Genomic DNA, 10096 nt, shown 5'->3' on the forward strand with positions numbered 1-10096 from the left:
ACATGGCACCAGTCTGAGGCACACCATGCATTCTCTTGGAGAAGTTGGCCCTGGATCACGGGACCCTGGCAATGGCAGGCTGCACAGGCTCCCTGGAGGGAACATGTGTAACATGTGTAAAGTGACATGTGCTTGCACACAGGCTTCTTGGTGGCTGCAGTAGCAGCCTTAGCATCCCATGCCCATCACTGGGGTCCATGCTGACAGCCGTGCCACTTCACCTGTCTCTGGAGCTCCTTTAAGTGGCACTCTTAATCCCCTCTCCTAGTGAACCAGGGAACAAAGAGTCAAGAAAAAGTCTCTTGTCTCTTCGGCAGCTCCAGACATTTTCCTGGACTCCCTCCCATCTAGCTGTGGAGTACTAACCCCCTTCAGGCTGTGTTCAAGCTGCCAACCCCAGTGTTCTCCCTGGGGTCCGACCTAAGCCTGAGCCTCAGCTCCCAGAGCCTACCCATCCTGGAGGGTGAGCAGAGAAGCTGCTCAGGCTGGTGAGTGCTGGTCAGCACTGACCGTCTGTGCGAGAATCTCTCTGCTTTGCTCTCCACACCCCTGTTGTTGTGCTCTCCCCCATGGCCCTGAAACTCCCCCCCTCTGCCAGCAGCAGTCTCCGCCCACTAAGGGGCTTCCTAGTGTGTGGAAACATTTCTTCCTTCACAGCTCCCTCCCACTGGTGCAGGTCCCGCTCCTATTATTTTGTCTCGTTTTTTTCTTTTTTCTTTTACCCTTCCCTGGTACGTGGGGAGTTTCTTGCCTTTTGGGAGGTCTGAGGTCTTCTGCCAGAGTTCATTAGGTGTTCTGTAGGAGTTGTTCCACATGTAGATGTATTTCTGATGTATTTGTGGGGAGGAAGGTGATCTCTGTATCTTACTCTTTCACCATCTTGAAGCTCCTCCTAGATTGTTAATTTGAGATTTTTCTTGTTTCTTGATGTAGGCTTTTATTGCTATAAACTTCCCTCTTAGACTTGCTTTTGCTGCATCCCATCCATTTTACATTGTCGTGTTTGCATTGTCATTTGTCTCTAGGTATTTGTTGATTTCCTTTTTGATTTCTTTACTGATCTCTCGGTTATTCAGTAATGTATTGTTTAGCCTCCATGTGTTTGTGTATTTTTACATTTTTGTCCCTGTAATTGTTTTCTTATCTCATAGCATTGTGTTCAGAAAAGATGCTTGAAATGATTTCAATTTTCTTAAATTTAACTGAGGCTTGATTTGTGACCCCAGATGTGATCTATTGTGGAGAGTGTTCTGTACACACTTGAGAAGAAATTGTAGTCTGCTGTTTTGGGATGGAATATCTTATAAATATCAATTAAATCTATCTGTTTTATTGTGTCATTTAAAGTTTCTGTTTTCTTTTTAATTTTCTCTTTGGATTATCTGTCCATTGCTGTAAGTGAGGTGTTAAAGTCCCCAACTAGTATTGTGTTACTGTTGATTTCCTCTTTTAGAGTTGTTAGCAGTTGTCTTATATATTGAGGTACTCCTATATTGGGTGCATATATATTTATAATTGCTATATCTTCTTCTTGGATTGATCCCTTGATCATTACATAATGTCCTTCCTTGTCTCTTGTAACATTCTTTATTTTAAAGTCTATTTTATCTGATATGAGAATTGCTACTCCAGCTTTCCTTTGATTTCCATTTGCATGGAATATCTTTTTCCATTCCCTCACTTTCAGTCTGTATGTGTCCCTAGGTCTGAAGTGGGCCTCTTGTAGACAGCACATATATGGGTCTTGCTTTTGTATCCATTCAGCAAGCCTGTGTCTTTTCGTTAGAGTATCTAATTTATTCACGTCTAAGGGAATTATTGATACATATATTCTTATTACCATTTTCTTAATTGTTTTGGGTTTGTTGTTGTAGGTCCTTTTCTTCTCCTGTGTTTCCCACTTAGAGAAGTTTCTTTAGCATTTGTTGTAGAGCTGGTTTTTGGGACATGAATTCTCTTAGCTTTTGCTTGTCTGAAAACCTTTGATTTCTCCATCGAATCTGAATGAGATCCTTGCTGTGTAGAGTATCTTGGTTGTAGGTTCTTCCCTTTCATCACTTTAAATATATCCTGCCACTCCCTTCTGGCTTGTAGAGTTTCTGCTGGGAAATCAGCTGTTAACCTTATGGGAGTTCCCTCGTATGTTATTTGTCATTATTCCCTTGCTGCTTTCAAAATTTTTCTTTGTCTTTAATTTTTGCCTATTTGATTACTATGTGTCTCAGCATGTTTCTCCTTGGGTTTATCCTGTATGTGGCTTTCTGTGCTTCCTGGACTTCTGTGGCTATTTCCTTTCCCATGTTAAGGAAGTTTTCTAGTATCAACTCTTCAAATATTTTCTCGGGTCCTTTCTCTCTCTCTTCTCCTTCTGGGACCCCTATAATGCAAATGTTGTTGTGTTTATTGTTTTTCCAGAGGTCTTTTAGACTGTCTTCATTTCTTTTCATTCTTTTTTCTTTATTCTGTTCTGCAGCAGTGAATTCCACCATTCTATCTTCCAGGTCACTTATCCGTTCTTCTGCCTCCATTTTTCTGCTATTGACTCCTTCTAGTGTATTTTTCATTTCAGTTATTGTATTGTTCATCTCTGTTTATTTGTTCTTTTATTCTTCTAGATCTTTGTTAAACATTTCTTGCATCTTCTCGATCTTTGACTCCATTCTTTTTCTGAGGTCCTGGATCATCTTCCCCATCATTGTTCTGAATTGTTTTTCTGGAAGATTGTCTATCTCCATTTCATTTAGTTGTTTTTCTGTTTTTATTTTGTTTTGTTTTGTTTTGCAGTACACGAGCCTATCACTGTTGTGGCCTCTCCCATTGTGGAACACAGGATCCAGACACGCAGGTTCAGTAGCCATGGCTCAAGGTCCTAGCCACTCTGTGGCATGTGGGATCTTCCCAGACTGGGGCATGAACCCATGTCCCCTGCATCTGCAGGTGGACTCTCAACCACTGTGCCACCAGGGAAGCCCTTTTCTGGGGTTTTATCTTGTTCCTTCATCTGGTACATAGCCCTCTGCCTTTTCATCCTATCTATCTTTCTGTGAATGTGGTTTTTGTTCCACAGGCTGCAGGATTGTAGTTCTTGCTTCTGCTGTCTGCCCTCTGGTCCCTTGTATGTTAATAGTTGCTTTTCCCTTGTTGTTTTAATATTTTTTCTTTGTGTTTAAGTTTTGATAGTTTGATTAATATGTGTCTTTGCATGTTCCCCCTTGGATTTATCCTGTAAGGGACTCTCTGTACTTCCTGGACTTGACTGACTCTTTCCTTCCCCATATTAGGGAAGTTTTCAATTATAATCTCTTCAAATATTTTCTCATTCCTTTTTTTATTTCTCTCTTCTTCTGGGACTCCTATAATTTGAATGGTGGTGTATTTAATGTTGCCCCAGAGGTGTCTGAGATTGTCCTCTATTCTTTTCATTCTTTTTTCTTTTTTCTAATCTACAGTAGTTATTTCCAATATTTAATCTTCCAGATCACTTATCCGTTCTTAAACCTCAGTTATTCTGCTACTAACGCCTTCTAGAGAATTTTAATTTCATTATTGTGTTGTACATCATTTTTTGTTTGCTCGTTAGTTCTTCTAGGTCCTTGTTAAAAGTTTCAAGGATTTTTAATTTCATTTATTGTGTTGTTCATCATTGTTTGTTTGCTCTTTAGTTCTTCTGGATCCTTGTTAAATATTTCTTGTATTTTCTATATTCTATTTCCAAGATTTTGGGTCATCTTTACTCTCATTTCTCTGAATTGTTTTTCCAGTACACTGGCTATGTCCTCATCATTTGTTTCATCTAGTGGATTTTTAACTGGCTCCTTCATCTGCTGTGTATTTCTCTGTCTTCTCATTTTGTTTAACTTTCTGTGTTTGGGGTCTCTGTTTTGCAGGCTGCAGGTTCATAGTTCCCATTGTTGTTGGCATCTGCTCTCAGTGGGTAAGGTTGGTTCAGTGGGTTATGTAGGCTTCCTGGTGGAGGAGACTGGTGCTTGTGTTCCAATTGATGAGGCTGGACCTTGTCCATCTGGTGGGCAGGATCTCATCTGGTGGTGTTTTGAGGATGGCTGTGAACTTATTATGAGTTTTGGCAGCCTCTCTCCTAATGGGTGGTTTTGTGTTCCTTTCTTGCTAGTTGCTTGGCATAGGGTGTCCAGCACTGTAGCTTGCTGGTCTTTGAGTGGAGTTGGGTCTTTGCATTAAGATAGAGATTTCTGAGAGAGCTTTCACCTCTTGATATTAAATGGGGCTGTGAGTTCTTTGGTGAGCCAATGTCCTGAACTCTGCTCTCCCACCTAACAGGCTCAGGCTTGACCCACAGCTGGAGCACCAAGAACTTGTCAGTCACACAGCTTACAAGGAAAGGAAGAAAAGAAAGAAGGAAGGAAAGAAAGAAAGAAAGAAGAAAGAAAAGAAATAAATAAAATAAAGTTAGAATAGAAAAAATATTGTTAAATATAAAAAATTAAAAAGTAATAAAAAAAAGAGAGAAAGAAAGAAGAGAGCAAACCAACCAAAGACTAATCTACCAATGATAACAAGCACTAAAATCTATACTAAAAGCAAAACAAAACAAAACAAAAAAGAAGTGGGCAGTCAGAACCCAAGGACAAATGGCAAAAGCAAAGCTATACAGACAAAGTCACACAAAGAAGTATTCACATACACACTCAAAAAAGAGAAAAAGTAAACTATATATATATATATATATATAAAACCATATATATGACTATATATATAACTATATATACAACTATATATATAACTATATATATATAAAAGGAAGACAGCTACCAAATGAATAAACATATCTACCAATGATAGTAAGCTCTAAATACTAAACTATAAGAACATAAAGCCAGAAGCAGATTAGATGCAGAAAACAACCCCCAAGTCTACTTTTGCTCCCAAAAGCCACTGCCTCAATTTTCAGATGATCCATTGTTTATTCAGGTATTCCACAGATGCAGGGTACATCAAGTTGATTGTGGATATTTAATCCTCTGCTCCTGATGCTGCTGGGAGAAATTTCTCTTTCTCTTCTGTGTTCACACAGCTCCTGGTGTTCAGATTTGGATTTAGCCCAGCCTCTGCATGTAGGTTTTCTGAGGGCAACGCTTCCCTACCCAGACAGTCTAAAGGAGCAGCTGATTAGTGGGCTCTTTCTCACTCAGCTGAGGGGAGCAAGGGGTACTGGTTGCAGGGCAAGCCTGCAGTGGCAGAGGCTGGCGTGACTTTACAACAGCCTGCGGTGCACCGTGTGTTCTCCAAGGGAAATTATCCCTGTATCATAGCAGCTTGCAAGCTTTATTTATGAAAATATATTTATTCAATATGTGCATTGTAAAGTTCAGGCATCAGTTTTAGGGTATGGGAAAATATTTACAGCCTAGATCCAAATAGGGGTGAGTGCCTCTCAGAAACTTTTGTTACAGGCGGTTGCAGTTCATGGAGAAAAGTACTACACTGGGGCCACCACTTCACAACATTGAGAGGGTGGCAACTTACATCTTCAGGAGCAAAGCCTTTATTGCTTCCTCAGAGACAGGTTTTTCTACCCCAACTAAAGTCTGGAGGTTAGGATCCACATTATTTTACCCTACCTCTCCCTTATACCACCTTTTAAAAAGATGTGAACATTTCATTTGTATGGAGATGAACATGTTTGATAAAGTGTAAAATTTACCTTCTCCAAGGGTGTGTATATTTCAAAAGCAATCAGAACCTTCAGGCACAGTCATCAGTATATAAAAGTAAAAATTTAAGGATATGGTGTGTAGAGAGTTTGAGATTTTGAGATGGAGTTATGTGGTTACCTTAAAATTGTTCAAGTACTCCTACTTGAGAGCTGGTTCAGGCTAAGGTTGTAGGAGGGCTTTTGGAGGTAGGGAAGACCAGTGAACCTGGTTTATGGACATGGAGTGCAGTGTCAAGAGCAATCCATGTGACAGCAAGGAGGGACAATAATGATATCTGAAGCTAATCAAGAAATCCAGAAGAAAGTTCCATTCAAGTGGTGAGGCAAAAAGGCAGAATCCAGATGTGAAGAATGTAGATGGAAATGGGGAGATGTCATATTAGAGCAGGGAGTTTGGAACCCTGAAAAATGAAAGAGGCCTCAAGCACAAAGTATGATTATACTTTTTGTTCTCTTATGGCTACAAGTACTCATCTCAGACCCTCTGGGCTTGGCAGGGAAAGTGTTATTAGAGTTGAGAACATCCCAGATACTGCCTTCTGGCATTTTGTCCCTGGGATGAGGGGAACCAGGGTTCCTCACATTCATCTAATTATCTGAGGCACATCCTGAAGAGGGAAGTAGGTTCTAGACACATTGCCACTAGATACCCTCACTCCTGCTAGTGTACTTGTAAGACTCAAAAATTGGGGAATTTTTTTTCCATCTCTAAGTGGAATAGTAGACTTTCACTGGGACCAATTTTGAAAAGTCTTTGGAGTTGGTCTTTTCCCATGATATCTCTCAGAACAGTGAAAGAGGCTTCAATTCTGACACATGGAGACTGTATTCTAGGTAAAAATCTGGTTTCGGGGACATTACACAGGTCTCTAAGGTCCAAAAGTATGTACTTCAACTTTTATTTTGTTTTTGTTGCTCTTGTGTTGCTTTGTTCAGAATACTTGTATTAGGACAGAGTGAAATATTGAAACATGATAAAGCCCATGGTAATCAAGCATTAACCCCCAGATTATGGAATAGTTTGATAGACAAAGGGGGTTCCAACTGTTGAATTTCTGACACCATATTCAGCATTGTGTGGATGCCACTGATGGAAAGTACATGAGACAGAAATTCTACCCCAGATGTTCACCCCAATGTGATTGTTGTAGCAAACAGCTTAAAATATCCCAGAAAATTAGCTCAAGGGATTATGTAGAGATACCATGCATGTAGATCAAGACTATCCAATTCAGAGGGCAAATAAGGGCTAAATATGGTATTTCCAGCTATTTATAGTGTTCAAGAATGCCTAGAAGGCTGCCTCTCACACTTTATCACCACGGGGATGAATATATAGAAGGAGAGAATAGAATTGTGGTTACCAGAGGTAGGGAGGTGGGACAAAGGGGAGATGTTGGCCAAAAGTTACAAAGTTGCAGTTTTATAGGATAAAAAAGTCTAGCAATCTAATGTACAGCACAGTGAGTAGAGTTATTAATATTGTATTGAATCCTGTAAATTTGCTAAGAGAATAGATTTCAGGTGTTCTCACCACACATACACATGCACACAAAATGGTAACTATGAGATGAGATAGATATATTAAGTAGTTTGACTATAGAAATTATTTCACTATGTATATGTATATTAAATCATGATTTATACCTTAAATACAAACAATTTTGTTAAAATCATAAAAGATCAATAACAACACAACAAAGAAATGGCATTGAGACAGTGTAAGTAACATTTCTGAAAGGCCCCTCTCCCTGGTGGGGTTTATATGACTTTGGAGGTCTCACCAAGGACTCCAGGTGGGGCTGCCTAAGATCTGGTCACAGTTATGTCAATCAGACTTACAGAGATGGGTCTCAGATTGACAACTACTCACCCAAGGTGTGGAAGAATGCAGTCTATGTGGCATGTTGTCTTGGATCTGCCGGCCTGGAGACGAACCACTCTGAGCAATTCTGTTAATGGGAGTGGTGGGGAGGTGGGGGTGGTAGGATGTACAAATTTTTTTAAACTCCAAGATATCAGTCTCTTCAATCTATAGAGGTCTCAGACACCTTCTCCCAATTATTTCCAAACAGTGTTTTTTGAATCTTGACCATGAAAGATGTAGAACCTTACAAGTTAGCTGTCTCTGACAGAACCTGTAGTTTCAGAAATATCTCCATCCAGGACAAACTGTTGGGCACAGTGATCTTGCAATGAGCACCTGGGATAAATAGGACCAGAAGGCGCAGGGAGCTCAGGGACAGCTGGGCTTATGTTATTTCTGGCACTTGGGTGTAAAAGCAGTTGCATCCATTGAGGATGCCTTTATTTTTAATGTATACCTTACATGTGAGATCAATGTATACTTCACTACACCCACTTATTTTCATTTCACTTAATCTTTACAATCACCAGTAAGGTAGAAATTATGAATGTCATTTTTAAATAGGGAAATTGAGGCTCAGAGTTATTAAACATTTTGTCCTTGATTACACAGTCAAACAAAGCACCAATCAGTAAGGAAACACACATCCAATGATACCTCTACATTAATAGTGACCCCAAATGCAAATGTGATACTTTGCCCACATTCACTTGATAATAAAATGATGATAGTTACAGTCACTGAGCATATATCATTTGTCAGGCATGTGCTATGGCTATTCTTCTGATTAAAAAAAGTATCTAATTATCTCATTTACCATGAAGTATTAGACATTGAAAATAGCTTAATGAAGTCTGCTCTCAGACCGTTTTCCACTTTTAAAGAGATATATGAGTAGAGAAATGCATAACCTAAAGGAATAAATGACTGTGGAATTTTAAGTTGTATAATAGGTAGTGCAAGAAAAATTTGGAGGTCAAAGATGCTTCCAGAAGTCACTCTTTCTCCTTCTACCAGATCATTCCATAATCAGTTTTCCAACCTCAATTTTAGTTAAAATAACCCTAAAGCAAATGCAGACCTGAAGAAAAGTTTGGTAGATGTAAGTTCTTGAAAAAGCTTTGTGTGCATAGAGTCAAGCAATAAACAATCCTAATCTAGTTATCATGTCTAAAATTTCAGTATTGGAAATTAATTTCTTGGAGTCTTCAATTAATTTTATCTCAAAATCCAAATATTCTGAAAGGTCATATACTTTCAGATATTATCAGTTACACTGTGCTGTGAATGGGATTATTGTTTATTGGTTCTGAAAGTTAGTTGAAAAGCCTTCTACACTGAGAAGTAGAGACCAAAAGAAAGTAGTTGGTTGATATATTTAAACAGAGCTCTAAGGGGGAATCTTATAAGACTGGGGGTGGGTGGCAGTGGGGAATGGCTGCATAGTGCATCTGGAAGCAATATCACAGGGAGGAGTAACAGAAATGAAAGGAGTTCTGGACGTCGGGTTTAAGTCAGGGGCCCCAGTCACGGGTAAGGGAGGATGGAAGACAGAGCCCACTGCCATGAAGTCTTGGTTTAACTTTAGCTCTGCTGTATCTTTCTGTCTGGACCACTTCCTGAACATTTAAATCTGTTTCTTCAACTCTAAAGTGAGAAAAATAGTAATGGAGGAGAGGGATTATTATGTGGATGGAATTAGGTAAAATCATTTGAAGAGGGTAAAGTACTGTACAGATATGTTGGCAGGAATTGTTGAATGATGAAACCAGCAAGAATGTGGTGAGGTTGAGACTTTGGCAAGGTCTCAGTCTTGATGAGACAAGCAGCATTTTCCTAAAATGGCAACCTGAAAAATCCCATGCCGGACAGTTTGTGGATTAACTTTTCCATGCTGGTGTGAACTCACACAAATCACTTATCAGTAGCCTGCAGGAAAACAGTACAGGCCAATGAGAGCATGATGTGCAACCCCTGGAGTCTCTGTAGCATCTGTGGCCTGTGTGCCAGGTGTTCATAAAAAGAACCTTAATCTTTAAGGTGATTGCACTAAACCCTGGTTTCAAGTGACTGTTTTTGGAAAAAATGACTTGGGAACAATGATCTTTACTGAGAAGATTCCTCTTATCCAACAAGACAGATGGTTAATTTGGCTGAATTGGGTGAGGAGTCAGGAAACCTAATATAGATATGCCAGATGCAGCTTTTGAGTAAAGGCCTATAACCACTGGTAAACTCTATTTCCACAGACAAAATGGATGCAGTCTTTATGGCTGAACTTTCAGCATCTTGTCCAAAAAACTGACTCACAACCAACTTTTTAATGAATAAATGATGACCAGCTTTATTTCATGCTTTTTGAACTCTTTTTCATAATTAAATCCAGTATTACTTTATATTTCCTTTATGTTATAGATTTCCCTGCATTTCCTGGGTCTGCTGCAGTGGGTTGGCAGGTAAGCTTCTGTGGTCAGTGGATGAGCTGACCTATTGATTTTTTTTCCTAGTTCACAGACATCATCGTGCAGAGGACATGC

This window comes from Lagenorhynchus albirostris, chromosome 14 (assembly GCF_949774975.1).
Source record: "Lagenorhynchus albirostris chromosome 14, mLagAlb1.1, whole genome shotgun sequence".
Lineage (NCBI taxonomy): Eukaryota > Metazoa > Chordata > Mammalia > Artiodactyla > Delphinidae > Lagenorhynchus > Lagenorhynchus albirostris.